This window comes from Plecotus auritus, assembly GCF_963455305.1.
Source record: "Plecotus auritus genome assembly, chromosome: 3".
In the NCBI taxonomy this organism is placed as follows: Eukaryota; Metazoa; Chordata; class Mammalia; order Chiroptera; family Vespertilionidae; genus Plecotus; species Plecotus auritus.
The window spans coordinates 53,162,491-53,186,689 of NC_137772.1; the positions used below are offsets into that span (position 1 = coordinate 53,162,491).

At 35.7% G+C, this 24,199-nt stretch overlaps 1 pseudogene across 1 annotated transcript in view; it reads left to right on the top strand.

Moving 5' to 3' along the window:
* The window catches only part of LOC308244039 (large ribosomal subunit protein uL1-like), a 40,211-nt pseudogene extending 35,153 nt beyond the window's left edge, over positions 1-5,058 (top strand). The window contains exon 4 of the transcript in view: positions 4,479-5,058. The product of the transcript in view is annotated as a large ribosomal subunit protein uL1-like (transcript). The remainder of the gene's footprint in view (positions 1-4,478) is intronic.
* The last annotated feature ends 19,141 nt before the right edge of the window (positions 5,059-24,199 follow it).

A 24,199-nucleotide genomic window follows, 5' to 3' on the forward strand; every position in this document is an offset into this window, starting at 1 on the left:
TTTATCTCAGGATGTATTACTAAAGAATATTATCACAGTAGACATCAACTATTTAAAAATATTTATTATCATGATAATTTGAAATACAAATGTGTTACATGTACCTGAATACACTTATTTAAATATATATAATACCAATATATACATATGAATGCACATCAAAATATTAAGGATGGTTATGTCATGTTCATATTACTTCTCTATTGTCTAAAGGTTTTTAAAAATATGGGTTATTTTTAATTTAAAAATAGTTGCTTCCATTTTAAAACTAGTATCCAAATTTAGGATGTTTAATAAAGAGGTAATGCAGATATAGGAAATTTTTTCTTAGTACTTTTTAGATTGTAAGTTGTTTTTAGTGTGCATTTTTGTTGTAGTACTGACAGTGACCTCTGTGGGAGGCCTTCTTAATAAAATGAAGGGATCTGCTGTTGCCTCAAGTCTCATGTACTCTTTAGGGAAGCACAGTTTACAAGCCTTGGCTTCTGGATCCTGCACATCTGGTGCCACATTCAGCAAGACTTCTGTAAACCACAGAGAATTTTCTCCAGCTTGGGCAGAAATCAAAGTTGAAGAGATTCCAGTGATAAAGGGCCACTTGCAAGGACCAGAAAGAGGCATCAGGAGCAGAGAGGGTACCCCTCCCTGCACCAGCAGCCAGTCAGCAAGATAATGGGGACTTTAGTAATGCTTCCTCAAGGAACTGGATGTTGCCAACAGTCTGAGTGAATTTGAAATCAGGTCTAGGTTACATGAGATATGAAATTTCATTTTTTCTATTCAAAGTATTTATAATCTCAATGGAAAGTGAGAATATACTGCCATGACTTTCTTCACAAGCACAGGGATTCTGTATAATTGTTATCCAAGGTACATGCTGACTGAGCTACTTATGATAAGGTGTTAAAAGGCAGTCATGACAACGGAGAAGTAGGGTTGAAGGAGAGTACATGGAATCCCTTGAGCTGAATAATTTTTCCATTGAGAGTTGCACTTAGGTCAGCCTACTTGTTGAGAAGAGCATTCTAGTACAGGTTACCCTGTTCTGACAAAGCTTCTTAAATGTGTCAACTACCCCAAAATAGAGTAAGAAAAAATTTGTTTTCTTTGCATCAAAAGTATGACAAATCAGACCTAGTAAATAAATCCATAATTCAGCTAGAGAAATTCCATATCAACCTTACTGATATCAGCCAGAAATTTGGTTGCTAATCTAAAAACCAGCCCAGTGTAGGTGAACAACTCTGTACCAAGGCTGCATAGAATAGGAAAAGGGAAAGGCATAGTCATTCATCCCAAGGACTTCTCTTCTTTCTCCATTCATTGGTCAACTCTAAAATTTTTATTAAAAATAAAGTGAGTACAAACTGAGTATTAAAAAAAGATGAGTATAATTTGAAGTCAGAGAGTGTGATACCTCCAGCTTTGTTCATTTTTCTCAGGATTGCTTTGGCTATTTGGCATCTTCTGTGGTTCCATACAAATCTGAAGATTATTTGTTTTACTTCTTTCTTTCTTTCTTTCTTTTTTCTTTCTTTCTTTCTTTCTTTCTTTCTTTCTTTCTTCTTTCATTTGTTTTATTTCTTAAAAAAAAAAAAAACTGCCATAGGGATTTTGATGAGAATTGCATTAAATTTCTATATTGCTTTGGGCAATATGGACATTTTATCTAAGTTATTTTTCCAATCTTTGAACACAAATTATTTTTCCCTTTCTTTATGTCTTCTTCAATTTCTTTTTAAAATATATATTTTTATTGATTTCAGAGAAGAAGGGAGAGGGGGAGAGAGATAGAAACATTAATGATAAGAGATAAGCGTAGAGTCTATAACTGGGGCATGTACCCTGACCGGGAATTGAACTGTATAGGTTGACACTCAACCACTGAGCCATGCTTCTTCAATTTCTTTTAATAATGTCTTATAGTTTCTAGTGTATAGGTCCTTCACATCCTTTGTTAAGTTTATTTATAGGTATTTTATTATTAATTTTTTTGCAGTTTCAAAAAGAATAAATGGGACTATATCAAGCTAAAAAGATTCTGCACAGCAAAATAAACTGTCAAGAAAACAAAAAGTCAGCCCTGGCCAGTGTTGCTCAGTGGTTAGAGTGTTGGCTTGCACACCAGAGCATCCCAGGTTTGATTCCTGGTCAAGGGCACATACCTGGGTTGCAGATTCAATCCCAGGCCCCACTAGGGTGCATGGGGGAGGCAATAGATTGATGTGCTCCTCTCACATGGATTTTCTTTCTCTCCCTCTCTCTCTCTCCCCCTACCTCCTCCCTTGCACTCTCTCTCTCAAAAAAAAAAATAAAAAAAAATCAATGGAAAAATATATATCCTTGGGTAAGGATTAACAACAACAACAAAAAAGTCAACCAGCCAAAATGGGAGAAGATATTTGCAAATGACAGCTCTGCAGAGGGGTTAATGTCAAAAATATATAAAGAACTCATGCAACTCAACACCAAACAAACATACAATCCAATTAAAATATGGACAGAGGACCTGAATAGACATACAAATAGCCAACAGATATATGAAAAGATACTCAACTTCACTGGTTATTAGGGAAATGCAAATCAAAACTACAATAAGATACCACCATTTAACCTATTAAAATGATTATCAACAAGAAAAATAATAACAAGTATTGGAGAGGTTATGGAGAAAAAGGAACTTTCATTCACTGCTGGTGGGAATGTAAACTGATACAGCCACTATGGAAAACAGTATGGAGGTTCCTCAAAATTTTCAGAATAGAGTTACTATATGATCCAGCAATATCTCTTCTGGGTATCTGCCCCCCAAATTTGAAAACATTTATTCATCAATATATATTCAACCTATGTTTATTGCAGCATTATTCACACTAGCTAAGACAAGGAAACAATGGAATTGTCCTTCAATAGATAATTGGATGAAGATGTGGTACATATATACAATGGAATACTACTCAGCCATAAGAAAATATAAAATACTGTCATTTGTGACAATCTGGGTGGATCTTTAGAATAGCATGCTAAGCAAAATAAGTCCAATGGAAAAAGTTAAAACCATATGATTTCACTCATATGAGAAATATAAAACTGAAAGCAACAAATGAACAAACAAAAACTCCTAGACGTAGGCAACAGTATGGTGGTTACTGGAGGAAAAGCAGGGTGAGAGGGAGATCGTAAAGGATAAAGGATGTTAAATATATGCTTGAAAGAATGAGCTTTTACTTTGAGTTGTAAACATATTATGCAATACACAGATGATGTATCATAGACTTGTAAACTTGAAACCAATATAATTCGATTAATCTATGTTATCCCAATAAATTTAATAACATTTTAAAAGATCCATTCCTAGTCTGTAAAATTTAAAAAAAGATTACATATCTTGAAAGTACTAGAAAATATATAAGATGAATATGTATGCTAATCCTGTCCAGACACTTTTCTTTAAATATGAACCGACAGTAACTTGCACTTTAATGGGACCTTTAACATCTGCTTGCAGAGCCAAAAGAGAAAATACAGAATTTGAGAGATCATAAAGCACAGTTACAAAACCTTCCACACCAAGACCATGATTGGGGTACCTGGAGTCATCTGACTTGCTCCTCCAGAGATTGCATGGGATACTCAATTTAGGCTAAGGTATTGACTCAAAAGTAGTATAAATATTTAGACAGTTCAAATACTCCTTTCAGGAGAACCACAAGAATCTAGAGCTAATACTACCCAGATAAAGAATTAATGCTTGCCTAATTTGCAGTAAAGACCCAGGCTGACTTATTAGCAAAATTCCCATAGAGTGTCACATAAATTGAGAATCACACATTAGACTTTATAATTACCAACCAAAGTAGAGATGATGTGTTAGAGATGAAAACACATATCCCTCACAGTTCCAGGAAGGCTGCAGTACTGGCAACAGAGAGTAAAAGGAAATGTCATTAATTCTGCAGGAGTTTTGGTCAGTAATAAAGATACCATTTATCTACAGCAAGCATGCCAAACTCAAAGGCTAACATGGGCCAAATAAATGAGGCATGTGGCCTGCGGGCCGTGAGTTTGACATGCTTGAAGAGGATAAGCTCCTTCAGATCCAAAGGGGAGGTAGGGAAGGGCCTGCCATCTATAGAATAAAACAAGTCCTAGAAAACTACAGTTTGACCCAAGATGATATCTATATCCACTCAGTGCTGATACTTCCTTTGGTGGGCAGACAAGTTGGGTGGTGGGGAGTGTAGTCAACTATGGATATAAGTTTCCATCTCTTATGGAAAAGAACTGAATCTGTTGGGAGCTGAATTATACATTTGGAATTAAAATTAATCATAAAAAAGGGGGGAAAGGAAGGTGCTTTTTATCTTCTAAAAACCTTCCAGTCTTTTCTGGTTTTTGTGGCGTGAGGAAACACGAGCAACAAAATCTCTGACGACACCTTCTATGAGGCACTGCGGGAAGTCCTGCATGGTAACTAGGGAAAGTTTTTGGAGCTTCAGATCAGCTTGAAGGACTATGACACTCAAAAGGACAAACACTTTTTGAGCACCGTCTGGCTTAAATCTACAAATCTACTCTCTGCCCCAAGTTCTCCATATGTGTTCTGGGGGTTCCAGCAGCACTGTGACCTGAGGCCAAGACCATGGATATCCTCCACATGGACAGCAGGTACTAAAGGAACTTAATAAGAATAAAAAACTGGTCAAGAAGCTGGCCAAGAAACATGATGCCTTTTTGGCTTTAGAGTCTCTGATCAAGCAGATCCCAGGCATCCTGGACACAGGCCTGAATAAAGCTGGCAAATTCCCTTCCTTGCTGATCCACAAGGCGAGCGTGGTGGCCAAAGTCTATGAAGTGAAATCCACAAGCAAGTTCCAGATGAAGACTGTGCCCTGTCTGGCAGTGGCTGCTGGCCACTTGAAGATGACAGATAATGAGCTTGTATACAATATCCACATAACTTTCAATTTCCTGGTGTCATTGCTCAAAAAGAACTGGCAGAATGTATGGGTTTTATACATCAAGAGCACAATGGGCAAGCTCCAGTGCCTATGCTAGGGCATAGATTAATAAACCATATTGCTGCTAAAAAAAAAATAAGTAACCAAGTAAAAGCATTCAAATTCCACACCCCTTAAAGTAGGGTAGAGTTGGAATAATTGTGTGTAACTTACAAATAGCTGAAAACAAATCCTATCAAAATCCTCTTCATAGATACTGGCATAGTTGACAAATAGGACAAATTTTGTAGTTCTTTTGTCATAATATCATTAGTGTAATGCTCTTCAGCATAAGTCCACCAACCAATGGTAGAAATGATGAGTACCTGTACAGATTCACTACAGACACTTTTCTTTAAATGAGAATGCTCTCTGTTTGAGAGTACAGGAGAGATAAATAGGGAGAGTATCAGCTATATCTTGAAAGTAAGTTATATGTATATCATATCACTATATATTCAGTCATTGCTATCTTGGTGGTCCAGTGGCCTCATCATAGAGCTAAAGCCATGATTAGTGATGATCTGAGTCTATTTTCAGTTTGTCTCAAGATGGCAAATTTCAAGATGGCATATCCAAGAGCCAGATCTGGATTTCAGCCCAACACGAAGAATATCCAGTGCTTTGTGTAATCAGACCCTTATTGACATTATGGTAAGTTGATATAGCATTGTACTAGATATTCCATTGAAAGTGGATTTTCTCAGTGAATTTTGCTTTCTTATCAGCTGACAAGTTTCATAGGCAAGATTCTTTGGTACCAGTAGTTTAGATAATATGTGAATGATACTTGTTCTGTGACTTATGAAGGTATTGCCACCTCTTCTTGAAATTGACCAAGGCCTTAGGGAACTGGGTTGGCCGCTAGTAGGATGTGCCATTTTCACTTCACAATAGAGGACATTAAAGCATCAGGGCTCTGAATTTCCTCCTGATTCAAGGCCCAGCCATCTTTAATCACTGCTATGTGAGCAATTTCCTCAGTGGGAGTCACAATCATAATGTCCTCAATGCAAAGGGACATTTCAATACCTACCAGTGGCTCATAGTGTGTTAAAGCATGTCTGAGCCACTGATGAAATATTGCAGAATAATTCAAATAGCTTTGTGAAAAGAGTGCTCAGAAATATTGCAGGCCTTACTACATGGAAGCCAATTGATCCTGATCTTTTTCTGGAAGAACACACACAAAAAAATGTTGGCAATTCTAAGGCTTCATACCAGGTACCATAATGGCAGCAGTTTGTTCAGTCCCGGTGATGACATCAGCCCTTGGCTGTGCAGTAGCTCTTTTCCTGTTTCAACTTTGATATTCCACAGGAGGGGTTCAAGTATAAGTGATGTCCACTGTCAGTGGAATAGTTTCACACAGGGTCCTGCCTTTATTACATATTTTCTGAGTACTTTTTCTCCTCTTTATGTAAGTATAGTGGGTACCTGGCAATGCACTACAAGTATAATTATGGAATCTGTCAGCAGGAGTTATCAGATTGTGTCCAACTAGCAGTCTGCATGCTTGCACTGGGCCTACATAACCCAAGATGTTTATATCAAATACAGTACTTATCAAATGATCATCAGTCAAAATCCATTGAAAGAATCCAGAACCCACCAAGTAATTGGAGTCACTATCTCTTGGCCAAAAATAATGCCATTTCAAAATGTTGAAAGGGGAATTTGTTTATCAAGGTACTACCAAGCCCTATGAATAACAGGTATCTGAGCTTCCATAGAAGCAAGGCCAGAATTGCCTGGCAAACCCATCCCTGATTTTTTGTTTGTTTTGTGTGTTTCTGGTGTACATAAGATGGAGACCATAGTAAGCAATCTGGCTAGGGGTAACAGGGAAACAGACTTCATCTCTAATCTTCATTTTACTTAAATGGATTCATTGCCATGCATGAAAATATTCTATACCCAGAACAAAGGCACAGTGGGGTCCATTCAGCTTTTCTTTCTGAAAGGATAGCCCAGGTTGCAATTCCAGGGTGTCCACTGCACCAAGGCCTAGAGTAGAGGTTTCTCTTTCTCTTCTTAGAACTTAGAACTTTTCAGAAGTGTTGAGAAAAATGCAGCAGATGAAGATTTAAGCAAGCATACCACCCTTGGTGGCCCTCTGAACTAGGTTTCTATTACTGCCCTAAGAAATCACTACCAGCTTAGTGGCTTTAAACAGCATTCATTCATCCTCTCATAGCTTTTGTGAGTCAAAAGGCCAGACACAGAGTGGTTCACCTAGTTCCGCTGCTTTGGGTCTTACAAGATCCGAAAGTGTCCAGAGGGCTGCAGCTTCCAGGATTTCAGGTTAATTGGTGGATTCAGTCCTGGTGTTTTTGCTGGCAGCCTGTGCATGACTGCTCCTAGTGGTGTGAACACCCTGTGGACAGATCCACCCATTGCTTTAGAGTTACTTTGGTCCACACACAGCTTCTCCTTCATCTAGGCCTGGGTATTTCAATTTAGCCAAATAACCTGCCATAGCCCAAGGCAGTGGGTAGGCCTAGAGAAGCCCAATATAAAAACATTTCCACTCTAAAAAGCTGTAATACCGAGACTGTAGCATGGAACTCCCTCTGGTGATGCATTTTCATGTAGGCACATGTGCAGAAAATTAAGCTATTTCCTTTTACTTCCAAATCCACCCTTTTAAATGCTCCTTGTGATGCTGAACAGGAACTATCCAGACAGATTGTATTGATTGATTGATTGATTGATTGATGGCTCTCTGTCAGGATTTGAAGTAGCAGCAACAGACAGTGACTGGAAGAGAGGAGGAGGTGAAAGGGAGGTATTCTCCTTTTTTGTTTTGTGTTTCTGTCAGTGTTGCCATAGCAATAACCTTCCACCTTAGAAGTAGCATTTGATTCCAAGCTCCGGCTTCCTACTGCCCTTCCAGAACCATCCTCATCACCTCCCTTCAGAGCTACCAGCTAGTGTCCTCTCATCAACAGTCTGGGTCCCAGACATAGGATCACAGGCCCTTTCTCCTACATTTCTGGATCTGGATATGCCAACCTGCCTCCTTGGCTTCCCCCAGCCCTAGGGTTACCTGGAACTACTCCAGTGCTCCTTTTCTTCCTTTCAGTCCTCTGACATGTTTAATCAATTACCAATACAATATAGAATTAAATTATCTTTGTTTAATAATTAATATGTTCCTGTTTTTCTATTTAATCCCCTTTAACTTGCAATAGAGCGGTAAGATGGTATTGCTGTGGCTGGAACTCCTGCTGCCTTTCACAAGCAGGGTAAATACAGGACATGGGGCAGAGATTGTGCCTGGCCATCCACCTAAGGTTTCTCTTTCTTCCATCACAAGTGTGATTACTGTTTGCCTAAAGCAAATGCATTTGTGTTTTTATTTTGCTTTTTTCATCACTATTTATCCACTCCATGCCCTCTTCTACCTCCATGCCCAATCACAGACTATTGTCTACATCCATGAGTTCTCTCTTTTTTTGCTCAATCCCTCTACTCCCACCAACCTTCCTCCCCCGTCCCCCGGAGCTGGGGGTCAACCTGCTCTCTATCTATGAGTCTGTCTCAATTTTGCTTGGTAGTTCATTTTGTTTATTAAATTCTACATATGAGTTAAATTATATGCTTTTGTATTTCTCTGACTGGCTTATTTCACTTAGCACAATGTTCTCCAGGTCCATCCATGCTGTCGCAAAGGGTGTATTTTTTTTCTTTTTTTACGGCAGAGTATAAATTTGTGCTTTAATGAATATCATGATACTTACAAAATCAATTGAGCTGCAGATTTTTGACATATCCCAGAATAACACAAAACAATATATTTTATAAATAATAGCTTTGGGTCCTGTATTATAGTATCATTTTCATTATGGATAGATGAATTGGCAAATGACAAATTTATATTTCATTAAAATGGGGTCATCATATACATTATTTACATAACTAAAGAGTTTTATTTTTTTGTTTTTTTTTATAGCAAAGATGGAGATCTATTGAAGAACAGGTACAGACTCCCACGTAGGGAGAGGGAAGAGTCCCACAGAATGGACTCCCATGTAGGGAGGGGGAAGAGTCCCCTAAAGAGTTTTAGATGTGCATCTGTTTGCTAATAAATAATTTCACATTTTAAATATATTCAGATACAAAATTAATGAGGTCAAATATTTTAGAAGAAAGCTTATTTTTTTCAGTACTATGCAAATTTACATACAAAAGTTGCATTTATTCTTAGAGACTTACTTTTCTAAATCTTTTATATTCCACTAAGTAAATGATTTGCTATTACAGAAAGTAATTTATCTGTTAAAATGCCACTTACTGACATTGTCTATTTCTAAAGTAATCATACAAGCAGTTTTGAATAAAAACACTTCCAAGGGCAATTATTAATACTGAACATGTATCCATTTGGAATGACATTTTATTTTAAAGCATTGTATAGAATGCAAGCCTGGCCTTTCAGCTATTATTAACCATGCTGTAAATTACAAGCAATAAAGTTTAATTATATCATATTTATGAAAATTAAGGCAATTGAATATACATACAAATATCTTCATATTGTAAAAGAAAATCAGTTATTTAGATCAATCTGAATTTCTCTTTATATCACGAGATGTTAGAAATAAGAATGGAAATTTAAATTGTTTCTTTAGCATGCAAGGAAGATTTGTAAGTAATTATAATGAGCTTGGGTGAATTGCAACTTTGAATTTTTTTACTTATAACAAAATAAATACTACATACATATGCGCGCACACACACACAGAAATAAAATTCACTTTCCTCTTCAATAATATCTCCTGTCACACATTTGATTACCAATCTCTAGAGAACTCAGTCACCCAGCACTATTATGAATAAGAAGAACTATAGGTTAACTTCTTACTGGCTGAGAAAAGAAACACACACACAAGCACAGGTCCTTCACAAAGACATCCCTGTGTCTTAAAACTGAGGAGAGGTTCATTTAGCTTTTTAAAAAAATTTATATGCATTTCACAGAGAGAAAAAAAACATGTAATTACAGGTGTTGTAAAGTAAATAAGAAAAGGAAGGTGGAGATAGAATGGGTTGAGGGGGAATCTCTTATTTCCAAATTAGAGAATTGTTTTTCTTTTTCTTTTTGTATTTTTCTCTTACAGTATCAGCATCAAGGCCATGAGTGGCTTATTCAAGAGCAAAGGCTGAATGATCAGATCCTCAAAGATTTTCTGGTTTGTAAGTATTCAGGAAAAGGACTATGTTTTCAATAATCTTATGTAATAAAAGGCTAATATGCAAATAGACCAAACGACAGAACAACCGAACAATCCAACAACCGGTTGCTATGACGTGTGCTGACCACCAGGGGGTGCATGCAGAACATGGCAGGCATCAGCAGCAGGCAGCAGAATGTGGAACATGGCAGGCATTGGCCAGGGCAGGATGGTGGAGCAGATGAGCGAGGATGCCAGACCAAAGCAGGGTGCTGGTCACTGTCATCAGGGCGAGCCTCTGGTGGTTACTGAAAATTCTTTGCTCCCACACGCCACAGTCCCACCCAGCGCTCGCACCCACTGTCAGTGCCTGGCACTGGCCCCAATCGCTCTGTGCTCTCAGCGGGTGTGAGAGGTGGCTGCTGGCCCTGATCGCCCCTGAGGGCTTCTCCACCTCCCCCTGTTCCTGAGCAGCAGCCACTGCTTGTACCTGCTGACAGTGCTGGTTCCTCTTGTACCCGCTGCTGCAGCTGGCCCCAATCGCTCCATGCCATCAGCAGGTGCGACCAGGGCTGGTGCTATCAGTGTGTGGGAGCTGCTGCAGTGGGAGCGGAGCTGTCAACAGAGAAGGGACTGGGGGCCATGGCGGGAGGGACTGGGCTGGGCAGGGGTGTGAAGGATGGGTTGAGACCCGCCCCTGTGCCCACCACAGCCTTGTGGCCCACAGTTCCTTTCAAGGTGCACAAATTCGTGCACTGGGCTCCTAGTTAACTAATAATTATCTAATGGTAAAGTGGTCAAAGGTATGGAAATGATCTTCTGTATCCTACAGAATATTGTGTAAAGTTCCATTGTAAACATCTAACTTGGAGGATGAAAAAGGACAGTATAAGCTTAGAGAATTTCCCTAAATAACACTTAATAATTTCCCCTCTTATAAAATAAAAGTGAAAACCATATTATCTTACTGTAAGGATCAGTTGGGCAAGACACTATATTTTCAAGTGAGTGGGATGCACATAACTTTATATTGGTTGGGATAATTTGTCTAGAGAAATATTGATTTATGTATTATTAAATTTTAAATCTCTAAGAAAGAGAGATTTCTTGATCCAGAATAACTTTAGATTTCTCATTTCTCTGACTCACCATAGGACTAATTGGACCAGTGAAAAAGAAGCCCCTAATTTATATGAAAGAGTTATAGAGTTATTTAATAAAAGGCCTGATGTTTAAGGAAACAAATGCTAGGGATGATTTTTAAAACAGGGGGGGAAATATAATATGTTTGGTGCTTGCTTAGTTTATAAGTAGTGAATAATGGAGGTCCAGCAATAGCCAAAATGACTTTATGCTGTTTATCTCTTGCTCTCCCTAAAGCTCTCTTCTCTTGCACGTTGGACATTTTTCCTGTACCTATTTTATTCTAAATTCATTTCCACCTTAGGGCCTATGTACATTATGTTCCCAGCAAGTAATGCTCCCACTCACATCATTTAGCTCTTTGCTCAAATATTAGCTCCTCACCAAGGCCACCCTTGCTGACTTAGTAGCTTTTCCACCATCCCACAACACATTGCTTGCCCTGTGTTTTTCTCCACAGCAATTATTATGGCCAGAACTCCCATTTTAAAATTTATTTTATCTTTCCAATTAAATTATGAGGTGTGTAATAACATAAACTTTGTATTTCTTGTTCATAATGTTCCTGGGAAATATTTCCCAGAATAGATGTAGGGAAATAAAAAGCACTCAAAAAAAATTTGAAAGGATAGGTATAAAATATGAATCCTGAGAATTGGGTGGGGGGAGTGCAGGGGAATTATAGAAGGGATCAAAATTGTTGATTTCAGTATTTTAATTGTGCCCGCTTCTAAAATCTGGGTCTTTAAAAACATCTTTCAATACCTATTGTTCTAGAGTGCTTAACATAATTGAATCATGTAGGTAAGATAAGAGAATAGAAATAAGCTCTCAGAAGCTGTTCTACCATATCCACTCTGCTCTTTGTTGAATTTTGAAGGTAGGATTATGATATTAATACTGTGGCATATGTGATCATATAATAAGAATTGTCAGTTAGTTGACCAAAATCATCTGTATTAGTTTTTAAATAGCATATGTTACTATTTAATGTTTTGATATTCTTCTCTTTTTGTTGTAAATATTTAGAACCATGTAATCTTTCCCTAAGAATTTAGAATAGTGTCAGCCAAGTAATAAGTATTCAGTAAGTACTTGTCACCAGAGTGAATGCATAAGTGAATGAATGAACAATTTTTTTACTATAATAAATTCAAGTTTGCACAAGGCCAAAACAAATACTGACTTGATGCAAATTTGTATTAGTAATAGGTTTTAAATATCTAAATAGACTAACAGGTAGACAAAATAATAAAATGTGAATGGTTTGTTGCTGCACCTTTGCGGCGGGGTTCAGGATCTGAAGTAGGGGCCGACGCACAAACAAAAATGCTATACAAGAAATATGAATTTAGAAGGAATGGGGGTCAGGTGGAGACCTCTTTCTTGAAGAGGCACATCAACTTCTGGCCTGGTCCACTATTTATTTACTTGAATACACATTTTCCCTTTAGCAATGCATACAGTCATATCAAAGGTAAAGTTTGGTTAAATAGTAAAAGGATTCTCAGGTTAGGGAAATGCCTTGAGCCATTGAGCCCACAGCAGGGCAATATTATGCTGATTTTCAGCCCTGCTGAATATCAAAATCCATTGGCCTTCCAATGATTCTTTTTGGATTAATATCCTAACCGCTGTAGGCTTTAGCCTCTGGCAGTTGGTTGACCTTTTTAGTTTTTATTTACATGAAAACATGTATTAGATCAATCTGTGAGTTAATCAGTCAACAGGTGTTCAATGAGCAACTACTAATAATCAAATTATCCTCTATGTACTGGCTACACCAGCGGTGGGCAAACTACGGCCCGTTCGGCTGTTCTATCCGGCCCGCGGAGCCGAAAGAGCAGAGGGTTCTCTTGCTCTCCCCTCCGCTCCTTTACTTTGAATTTATATTAGTTCACACAAACACTCCATCCATGCTTTTGTTCCGGCCCTCCGGTCCAGTTTAAGAACCCATTGTGGCCCTCAAGTCAAAAAGTTTGCCCACCCCTGGGCTATACATTAGTAATCAAGAGAGAGTAAGACATAACTCAACAAAAAGACATGCATGTTTTCCAAGCTCCACTGACAGTGGCAATTCTAGATTCCTACTCTGATTAAGGAGACACACATGTTACAATACTTCAGACCAAACAACTGTTGTTTTAATCCAACACATTTTTAATCTCTTTTTGATTCACTTATAGCTTTTAATGAAAATAGAAAACTAGGCAGTCCTTTTCACTCACTGAATTACACACATCTATCAATCCTATAATTTGTTCCCAAATGTTGATTAATACTAGTAAGCAGCTGTAGAGAAAGACTGCAGTATATGAAAGTAGGTATAAAAGACAAAGTGTAATAAAATCCTTTTATCTGTAATTAGATGTTTAAATTCCTAATGGTGCTTCTTAGTAAAGATTTCAGAAGAAAAAGAATGTATTGTCCTACTCAATATTTTAAAATGTTCTTGGAATAATTTAGAATAGGGAACATTATTTCTTGAAGCCACATTTTAAGGTTATAGCAGCAATCAAAAAACCATCTCAGGAACAATCTAATGGTCATTGCAAATCCTCTGAAAGAGTGAATCATTGCTATAGTAAGCACAATCTTGTGTTATAATTGATTAGAGAAATTGAATTAATTAAGAAATCTGCAGGAGTTAGGTCTTTATTATGCAACATACTTTCTTTTTCATGTTTTCTGTCACCTCTTAGACATCTTTTATAAACTGATAGATCTATTTGGGATTAAAACATGAAATTCTCCTTTGGGGACCAATATTGTGATGACATTAATGTGTTAAACTGACTTCAGCCAGGATAAATTCTAGCTTCAGCAAAATGAGGATATTTACATGTAAATGATACCAGTAGCTGCAGGAGAAGGAGCAACATCTATAATATATTCTATCATGTGCTGTGAATTTGAATATTTAATAAGACAAGGCACAGATACAGAAAATATCACTGTAAAAGTGATAAGGGATTATAAATTTATTAGATCATCTGGAGACCAAATAGGCTGAGCCACAAAATGGCACCAACACCCAGGGGTGGGGAGTCAGAGGTTTTAAAAGACTCTAGGCAGGCTTTTTTTTGGCAGGGAAACCTCTGAGCAGGTCTGGATCCTGGGAAAGTCTGGAGGGAAAAGATAATGATCATAACAAGAGGAATCTGATCTTAGCAAGTAGAATGTGGTCTAAGCAAAAGGGAATGTCAATTGTGAAGTATTCTAAAGGTCAGTTCCCAGGGGAAAGAGTATCAATTCAATTATTTGATCAGACCTAACAATTTCAGCATGAGATTTTGACATTATATTTTTTGCCATCATTATAGTTTTCTATAAAATCATCAGTAATACAAACTAAATAATACTTAGTACATGTTCAACATTTACTATTTATTAATCACTGTGCTAAGCCCTTTACATACATTATCTCAACTATGGAGGCAGGCCTGTTACAATATTTTTTACCCTCCCCCTTTTTTTTTACATTAAGAAATGAAGGCTTAGAGTTAAAAGTACTTGCAGGTCATCTGTCTGTTTAATGGTCTACTTACTCTGATAAACTCAGCATTAAAACAGTCTATGTCCACTGGTCTATGTATCCACAATTTCAACTTTGTGTTTGTCATTGTGTCAGCTCATTCAAACAACTAAAAATTAACATGTGCAATTGATATTCACATGTGATTACATCACTGTATTCGGCATTGGGGAAATAAGGATTAATGAGGCTTAATTACTATCTTTAATTAATTCTCACACTGGGGTAAAGACACTTGTAAGCAAGCTATTATATTAGACTGTAGTGATCATAGAGACATAGTTAAAGTGTTATATAAGCAACAAATGAACAGTATGCAACTTTCTCAGGCACAGCAGGCTTTGATAGATAAATTGTTTATGGTGAGTAATTTAATATCCAGTCAATGCCCACAAACACATTAACCTGGATGGACATGTAAAAGGGGATACTGATGATTTCTTGCCAGATCCACTTTGGTCAAGGTATCCACCCCTAGTTGCTGCAGGTGTTGGCAACACAATGCTGCCCTTCTCTCCAGTGAATTGCCCCTGGGCCTTGCCAAATGTTTTCCCCTGGAAACTACCCACCCTGACTGCTGGAGGTAGACCTCCTCAGCTGATGGCTTAGTGACACATAGGATACACATTGCCCTGCCTTGTTTCAAGGGGGAGTAAATCTGTGGTACAATTTGTGCTCCATGGATTTCAGATGGTTTAAGCTAATTAGGTCCCAGTTAAGAACTCTTTCTTGCTTAGCTTTTCTTCCCCTGCTCTATCCTGTTTCATTCTCTCCCCTTCTTCTGAAAGTGTCCCTCTAAATCATTTGAACTTTCATTTCAGTCTCTGCTTCTATATAACCCAACCAAAGCCATACCCAAATAGTATGGAGATTTTGGATTTCAGGGTATGTTCAGGGTAGTAGCAGAAGATGAAAAGGTGAGATAGTAGTTGAATAAAGAAGGGAGGCAAGAAACAATTACAAAATTACTTATAGGGAATGTGTGTGTGTGTGTGTGTGTGTGTGTGTGTGTGTGTGTGTGTGTGTGTTGTGTGTGAGATCATAAGATTCTTGAAAGTAAGAATCTTATCTTCTTTAACCTTATAACTCTTCCTGTTATACCCCTGCAGGTTAAATTGGTCCCACATGGATCATGTGTATCACACCTGGAGCCATGTACTTTACATAGTGGAGATTATAAGAATTTTTGAATAAATGAACAAAAATGTGGGATTCTAAATGTGACAATGATCCTGTCGAATTTTACTTATCAACCCTGTGTTTGACAAAATATTTTATGTAAACATTTTTTATCAATTTCCCTTGATATGTTCAAACACATTCAAGGATAAGTGTCATAACAAACAATTATGCTATTTGGACATGCTAGTATTTGAATGGAATGTGGCAAGTATAATAGTGCATTTGTCACAAAATCCAACTCAAATTGATTTAATCAAAAAGGGGAATTATCATAAATAATGGGAACCTAAGAATTGTAATTTTATCAGTTCTGTCTTAATTCGGGTGTCAAACACTGTCATCAGAAATAGTCCTTTCTCTTTATCTCATGCTTCTATTCATGTTAGCTTTCTCCAGCATCAAATAAAGTGTTGCCTCGTCTTAATTCTAAATCCTCCTAAGCATCAAGCTAGTAAAGCAAGAAAGTTTCTATTTTTGAATATTTTCATGATTTACTTTGCTTAAAACGTGGATGGCTAGTCCTAAAACAACCATGGTGACCAGGACCTAGTTCTATACAAATTTACTAAGATTGTGTCATCTGGTGTTCCACTAGTAAAACAGCAACACTGTGGATAGAGGATTGGTTCTTGACTTGGCTAAATGTGGGACACAATTAGATGGTACCAGGGACAGAAACCCTTCTCGTTCATATAGACTATGAGAATGGGAAGACAGGAGATATTTCCAGAAAGGAATTAAGGATGATAGGTAGGACTAAATCAAAATATGCTGTCATAGAAATGTTATTTATGGTGAATAATATAATAGCCAGTCAATGGATAAAAAGTACAACTAGAAATAATGCTAAATTACAGGAAAGAGTTAAATTAATAGTTAAGAATAAAGGTATACTTTAAAAATTTATACGTGCAAATGAAGGTTTTTAAAAATATTTAATAAGAACTCCCTAAAAAAACTTAAATAATTAGAGTGATAAAATAGCTCTAACATTGAAATTGTGTAAAGGTATAAAATATCTTCAATGTAAGTCATTTTTTAATTAATTTGTGGGTTTATTGTATATAATCATGACAGTAATTTATGCTTTGGTATTAACTTTTTTAAATTAATAAAAGTTGCAGAAAAAAATCTGCAAAATAAAATACTGTTTAATGGATTTCTATGACGTGAGTACTATCCTAACCAATACCAGTTCAAGAAATAACTCTTTGCCAACCACCCCTGAAGAGCATCCCTATATCTCAACTTGTCCCAATATCCTTCCCTTCCTATATAACTAATCAGCACCCTGTCCTTTTCAGTCATCCTTTGATTTTTTAAATATTTTTCTTACAACCTATTAATTGATAACCATTTACCTGTGTACATTACCTTTGACAGTCAATTTAGTTAAATATAAACTCCTTGGCCTATATTATTTTCTTTGATTTTCATAAATACGTTACTTAGTCTTCTCCTGCTCTATATATTCAAGAGCATTTTATTGAAATGTTTTTGATTATCTAGTTTCTTTCCATTTTCATGTTACATATATATGTTTTTTCTTGAATTATAACTTTTAATATTTATTTTTGTTTCCCTTGCTTTGGTTTTCATCTTTAAGAACTTCTAATACTTATGCATAGGACCATCTTTGGATTTACTAAATATTTGTTGTTTTTCTTTTACTTGTTTTTCTGTATTTATTTTTCTTTTTTAAGTACATGTCTTCAAAAATAGTTATAGAGTAACAGAAAAGTTGCAAAGGTGGTACAAAAAAGCTTCTATATATCCATTCCTCCAGTATTCCGTAATATTAACAACTTTCATAATTATATTACATTTGTCAAAAATTTTAAATTAACATAAGTATAATAACTATATAATAAATAAATATAGTAACTATAAGATATCCTTATTCAAAGCACTAATGTTATTTTTTTTCCAGGATTCAATCTAGGATAATACATTTTATTTAACTCCATAGAGGTTTTTTAGTAAACTTTTAATTTTAGAACAGTTTTAGATTTACAGAAAAGTTGTAAGAGAGTACAGAGAGTTCCTATATATCCCATACCCAATTTTCCTTATATTAACAGCTTACAGTAATATGGCATATTTGTCATAACTAATGAACACAATTTGATACACAGCATGAGGCAAAAGTAGGTTTACAGTGTTGAGTATGTGAAACACAAAAGTTTATTCTTGTAATATTTCTTAATTATCATATTATTTTCCATACGAACAACTGTAAATCTACCTTTGTCCCACCCTGTATTATTATTATTGGGAAAGGCAGTCTCCTCCATGCAGTTCTTCAACTTCTACTTTACCTCGGAAGGATGGGCCTGAGCCCTGGGAACCTCCTTACTGAGAGATAAAGAGGAGCCCGCATGGTCTTCGCTGGACTTACACCCCTGTATGAGAACATTTTTTCTGCTTCAGGCACAATGAATACTGTACTCCTTTGTTCTGCTTAAGCGGGAATGTCAGTGGGCCTCAGACATCCTCCAGCTTTCACTATTTCAGACTCCACAGGGATGGCACGGGGTCCTTCAATGGCAGCAAGAGAGGGTTGCACATAGGCCAATTGTCCTGGGCCACTGAGAGAGATCTGCTAGGCATGGATGGCGCAGCTATGCCCTATGGAAACTGATCTTGCTCTGTCTCTTCTATATGTCAGTAAAGTGTTGTTACACCCAGTGCTTTATTGGGCTGTGTTTTTCTTGGGGACTCTGAGACCCAGGTATAATGGGTAGACATGTTTGGACTTCATTTCCCGGTGGTTGGCAATGTGATAAAATATTTGCTATTCTCCATGTGGAGTCCTCTCTTAGAATCAAAAACTGATGCACAGTACCCTACTTGACAATTATTAACTAAACTCTATTTTTAAAACATTTTTTGAAATATTTTATAATGTGTTTTTGCTGTGCCTGGATTCCAGAATGTACCAAATTACATTTAGGCAACATGTCGTCGTAGACTACTCTTAGCTGTGATAGTTTCTGAAGCTTCCTTTGTTTTTTGATGACTTTGACAACTTGATGAGTATCAGACATGTATTTTGTAGATTGCAGCTGAAATGGGATTAGTTTAATGCTTTCCTCATGATTAAACTGCGGTTATGGGTTATTGGGAGGAAGACCACAGAGGTAAAGTGCCTTTCTCATTGCATTATATCAAGGATACACACAATCAACATGACCTATTGCTGTCAATGTTAATCTTGATTACCTGACTGAATGCATTTGGCTTTTCCTCTCTGAAGTTACTCTTTTTTCTCTCTTTTCATAAAGTACATTTTGGAAAGAAGTCACTACGTGTAGCCAGCCTTAATGAGTGGGAAGCTAAAAGCCACATGCCATAATTTTTTTGAAATTATTCTGCACAGGAGATTTGTGTATTCTCCCATATTTGTTTATTTATGTACTGAATTATTTACATATATCTGTATAGATTTATGGATACTATTTATTTTATACCTTGGGTTGGAATCCAATTCCACTCTATTTTGTTGCTAAAATTTTCCAACTTCAGCCATTTGCAGCTCTTTCACTGGTTTCTTTGTCTCCTTGATATTTTTTGGGGGGTAATTAATTTCTCACTTTCTGTCACTAAAAGTTACTCCAGATATATACTATATATTCCATGCCCCAGTCCTCAAATCAATAATTTTTCTAGAAACACTGGTTTCTTTCCCTAGAAAATTATATTCGAAACAGAAATATATGCACTGTATGTACTTTTGCTGCTGGGTTGTTATTCTCTACTTCCTATACTAGAAAATATGAACATGTATACTAACCTGTGTATAGACACATATCCATAAACATTTTATAATGTCCATCTGTATGTATAGTAACACAAATTTATACTGATATCTCCAGAATTAATCTATTACCACTTGATAATTCAAGTTTATCTGTAATCTCTCACTCCAACAATGAGAAACCTAGCTCTAGTTAATCATATTTATTTTTCATATATGTTGGGTATAAGACTATGCATTGTTCACATCATTATATTACAGATGTGTGGATATGTTATTCACCCTTTATGGATTGATTGAACAGTTTTAGTTCCGTGACTTAATTTACTTTTGTAGATTCTCTGATACTTTTTTTTTAAGATAGTAGCTATCTAATTAATGTTTACTGGATTTTCATTAAGTGAGATAATAACCCATTTAAATAGGATGTATGGCCAAAACAATTTATAAAAATATGCTTAATTTAAAGTTGAATTACCAGGTAATGATATTCATGAGTTCTCTGCAAATGAGCTAAATTTATATAATACAAATATGATCATATTATATGCCTTGAAAAGATAACTAGGGATTTTTGATAACTATAATTTACTGAAGCTTAAAAGCTTGAAGTGAAATATAATTGTAATATCTTATTAACTATGCAAATATATCTTAAATAGTAGCATACTTTAATATCACCTGAATTTTTTTGTGAATTGAGAAAGTTTGGCATTATTTGGTATAATAATGTAATATACCAAAAATTATTTTCTTGTGACTCTTCCAAGATTCACTGCTGATTATTTGCTTTTACTACAGTTGACGTAAATGTTATATCATTGCCTCTCAGGCAATGTTATATCATTGCCTTTCAGATTTGAGTCTGTAGGTAGCTTGGATCTCTCTAAATGATTTTGGTAAAAAGCAGATTTCAGAAAGTTATTTTTCCTTTCTAATTCTTTTAAGCAGATGCTTCTGAAATAAATATACTCCCTGGAGATAATTAATCATAGTGAGCTTTAAAGACATAATTATTTGAAGATATATAACATGTTATTTAAATGCTTACTTAGATTGTTACTTAGATCATTTAAAATGTTATTCTTAGATTAGATTTTATTATGATTTTGCATATAAACCTATAAAATCTACTACACAAAGAACATGCACTGAATTTAAATTGTTTAAAAAATGAATTTGAGAAAATGGTTAGCAATACTAAATAGGTATTTTGTAGACTACAGTGTTTAAATAATTTTTTACCATCAAATGTACTTAAATATGTATGTAGTTGTTTACTTAATTTACTTTTTTACTTATGATATTTAAAGGGTATCTTCTTATCAGAGCAGAATATTATGAGCTAATAAATGCAGAAGAAAAAATCAAATTAGCAAAATCACCATTTTGCAATAACTAATGAAATAGTTAAGGAGAATAATATGAATGTGTGCTAAAAATTTAGGACAAATATTAGTGATAAAAATCACTCTTCATATTATGTTAAAGTTCATCCAAAGATTATTTGCTGGTCATAGGGACAAAGCGACTTCACCAAGCAGTAATCCAGTTTTTAGCAACTGAAACCATGAACAACATTGACTTTCTGAATCATGCTACAACCAGACATGTTATACCTTCTGATTGTTGTAATATGAAGTACACCTTATATGAAAATTTTTTAAACAAATAGAAAATAATAAGTATTTAGTGCTAATTTTCAGCTTATAAAACAGGTAAGGGGAGAGGAACATGCTATACAACAAGATGGGACACAACAATTCAGAAAGCAGGACATTCTACAAGACAACTGGATGCAGACTTTCAGCAAGTCAATGATAGGGGAAAATGGATAGAGGTAATGCTTCAAATTAAAATAAATTTAAGAGATATAACCTCTAAATGTATTGTGTATACTTTGGTTAGAATATATAAAAATTAAATATATTGTGTGTGTAGGAAAATAAAAAAAATTGAATATGAGCTGGATAATAGATGAAATTATGAAATTATTACTGCTAATTTAGTTAGAGTTAATAATTGTATTTTGATTATATAAAATAACTTCTATATTTTAGAGAGGCATAATGGAGTATTTAAGGGTAAAGTATTGTGATAGCAGAGACATGTTTTATATAACTTCACCAAAAAAGAAAAAATAGATTAAGCAAATATGGCAAAATGTTAAATTATTATGTAGAGGGAATAGATATATTAGGATTAATTATCATATTCTCTGTAATTTATATATGCTCATTTAAAAATAAAATGTGAAAAAGAAAACAAAATAAAAAAAAATCAACATTATTTTCCTGTAATTGGATCTGATGAAGCTTATTTTACTCCCACTTTAATCAATTTTACTCTGAAGGCTGAGTTTAAAAAACAACAAAAACACAGCATATAAACTTAATGGCAAAGAAAAAAGTTTACCTTTGTCTAATTAGATGTTTTCAGTAAAGTCAGAACCAAAGAATATAATTATGGGCATGCCATCTAAAGAAACTAAACTCCCATTGGTACAAAGAGCTGAGTTTAAGCTACTGAACTAGCTAATAGAAACATTGAAAGCAAAATAGAATAAATCTGTGATTCAATTTTTGACATTTGAAAACTGGAATATCGCTATGTATGCCTTACTTTTTGATTGTAAAGAATAAATAAATTGATAAATGTAAAGTGCATATAACAATGCTTGATACAGAATGAACTATAAACAGGATATTAGCTGGCATTACTTTATTACTATCCATATTCATTATCCACATAGACAGTGTTATATAGGAAGTGAAGTAAAGAAGCAGAAATAATTCACAGTTATGAATTAGCTAAAATGTTCTTTTGCAAACTGGAAAAAAAAAAGAGGGAGGCCATGAATTAAGTAATGAAGCAGAAGTCTTCTTGGTTGTCTAATCAAACAACTGCTAGATAAAAATGATCAGAGAATAAATAGATATGTAAATAACTGTGCTACTAGTCAATGATTACATATTTTGATTTTCCAGAATTTTCTTGACTTTCTGGAAATTTTGTTTGGTTACTAACATACTAGAAAAATACTAAAATGTGTTCTTCAAATGATATTAAATTTTTCTAAATATTTAAATAAAATAATTTTAGTTTTAATTAATATTTGTGTCAAATTTTTTCCTTTTAGTTTTCATTTTTGTATTTATTTTATTATCAATTTTCTAAATACAAGATTATCAGAAACCCACATAAAATTTCATATCTATAAAATATGTATTGTGGTACTTTTATTTTTCCAGTAGTTTTCTAAGTAATCTTGCAGTCCCAGTATCTCTATTCTGTATTTACAATCTTGGCAAATTAATCCTATATAATAAAAGCCTAATATGCAAATCAACTGAATGGTGGAATGACCTGCGGAATGACCAGTCTCTATGACGTGCACTGACCACCAGGGGGCTGATGCTCAACACAGGAGCTGCCCCCAACTGGCAGGGGGTGAAGCCAGAAAGTGGGCGGTGCCAGGCTGCTAGCCAAGGCATATGCCAATGGGGGCCTCCCAATTGCTCCTCCTGCCAGTCACCCTGCAGATGGCCCTGATCACTGGCTAAGCCTAGGGATCCTACCCTATATGTTGGGAACAGTCTCTTAGATTTAAAAATTAAAACATGGCAAGGTTACTCTAACACTGAAAAAGACAGGATGATGCAGCAATGACATGCATGGACTCTGGCTTGCACATTTTGTGGTCAGCCCTGATTCTGACAGTTATAACTGTGTGACAAAACCAATTACTTAACTTCACTCTGCTTCAGTTTTCCACCCATAAGATGGGGGAAATGGTACTACTGCCTCAGAAGGATCATGTTATGTACTACTTTTCATAATCAGGGCAAAAAAATGTAGCTGCCCATACAACAGCAAGATGCCTTTCACCTGTATGAAAAGTATGGTCACTGGTGCTTGCAGTGTCCCCGATTGTGAGAGGGATGTCCGACTGCCAGTTTAGGCCCCACATCCCCCGAGGGGTCCCAGATTGGGAGAGGATGCAGGCCGGGCTGAGGGCTGCCCCCCTCTGCCCCAGTGTGCGAATTTCATGCACCAGGCCTCTAGTATATATACATATGTGTGTGTGTATGTGTGTGTGTATGTATGTATATAGATATAGATATAGATAGATGTAAATAGAAATAGAGATATATCTATACTATATGTCATATATCTATGAAAAATCTGTATGGTTATCATATTGCATACAAAATAATTTCCTATTTTGACAGTGGAGGCATGGTCCAAAATGACTTCTATGTACACTTTAACATTTTCTAACTACTTTTCACAAAAGGAGTCTGTTGAACCAAATTTATCTTACCTTTTCTCTTCTAAAAATGTTAGGTTTTTCTCTGCATTGATATTCTTCCCATTTGGTCCAATGTGTGTATTATTTCAAGTC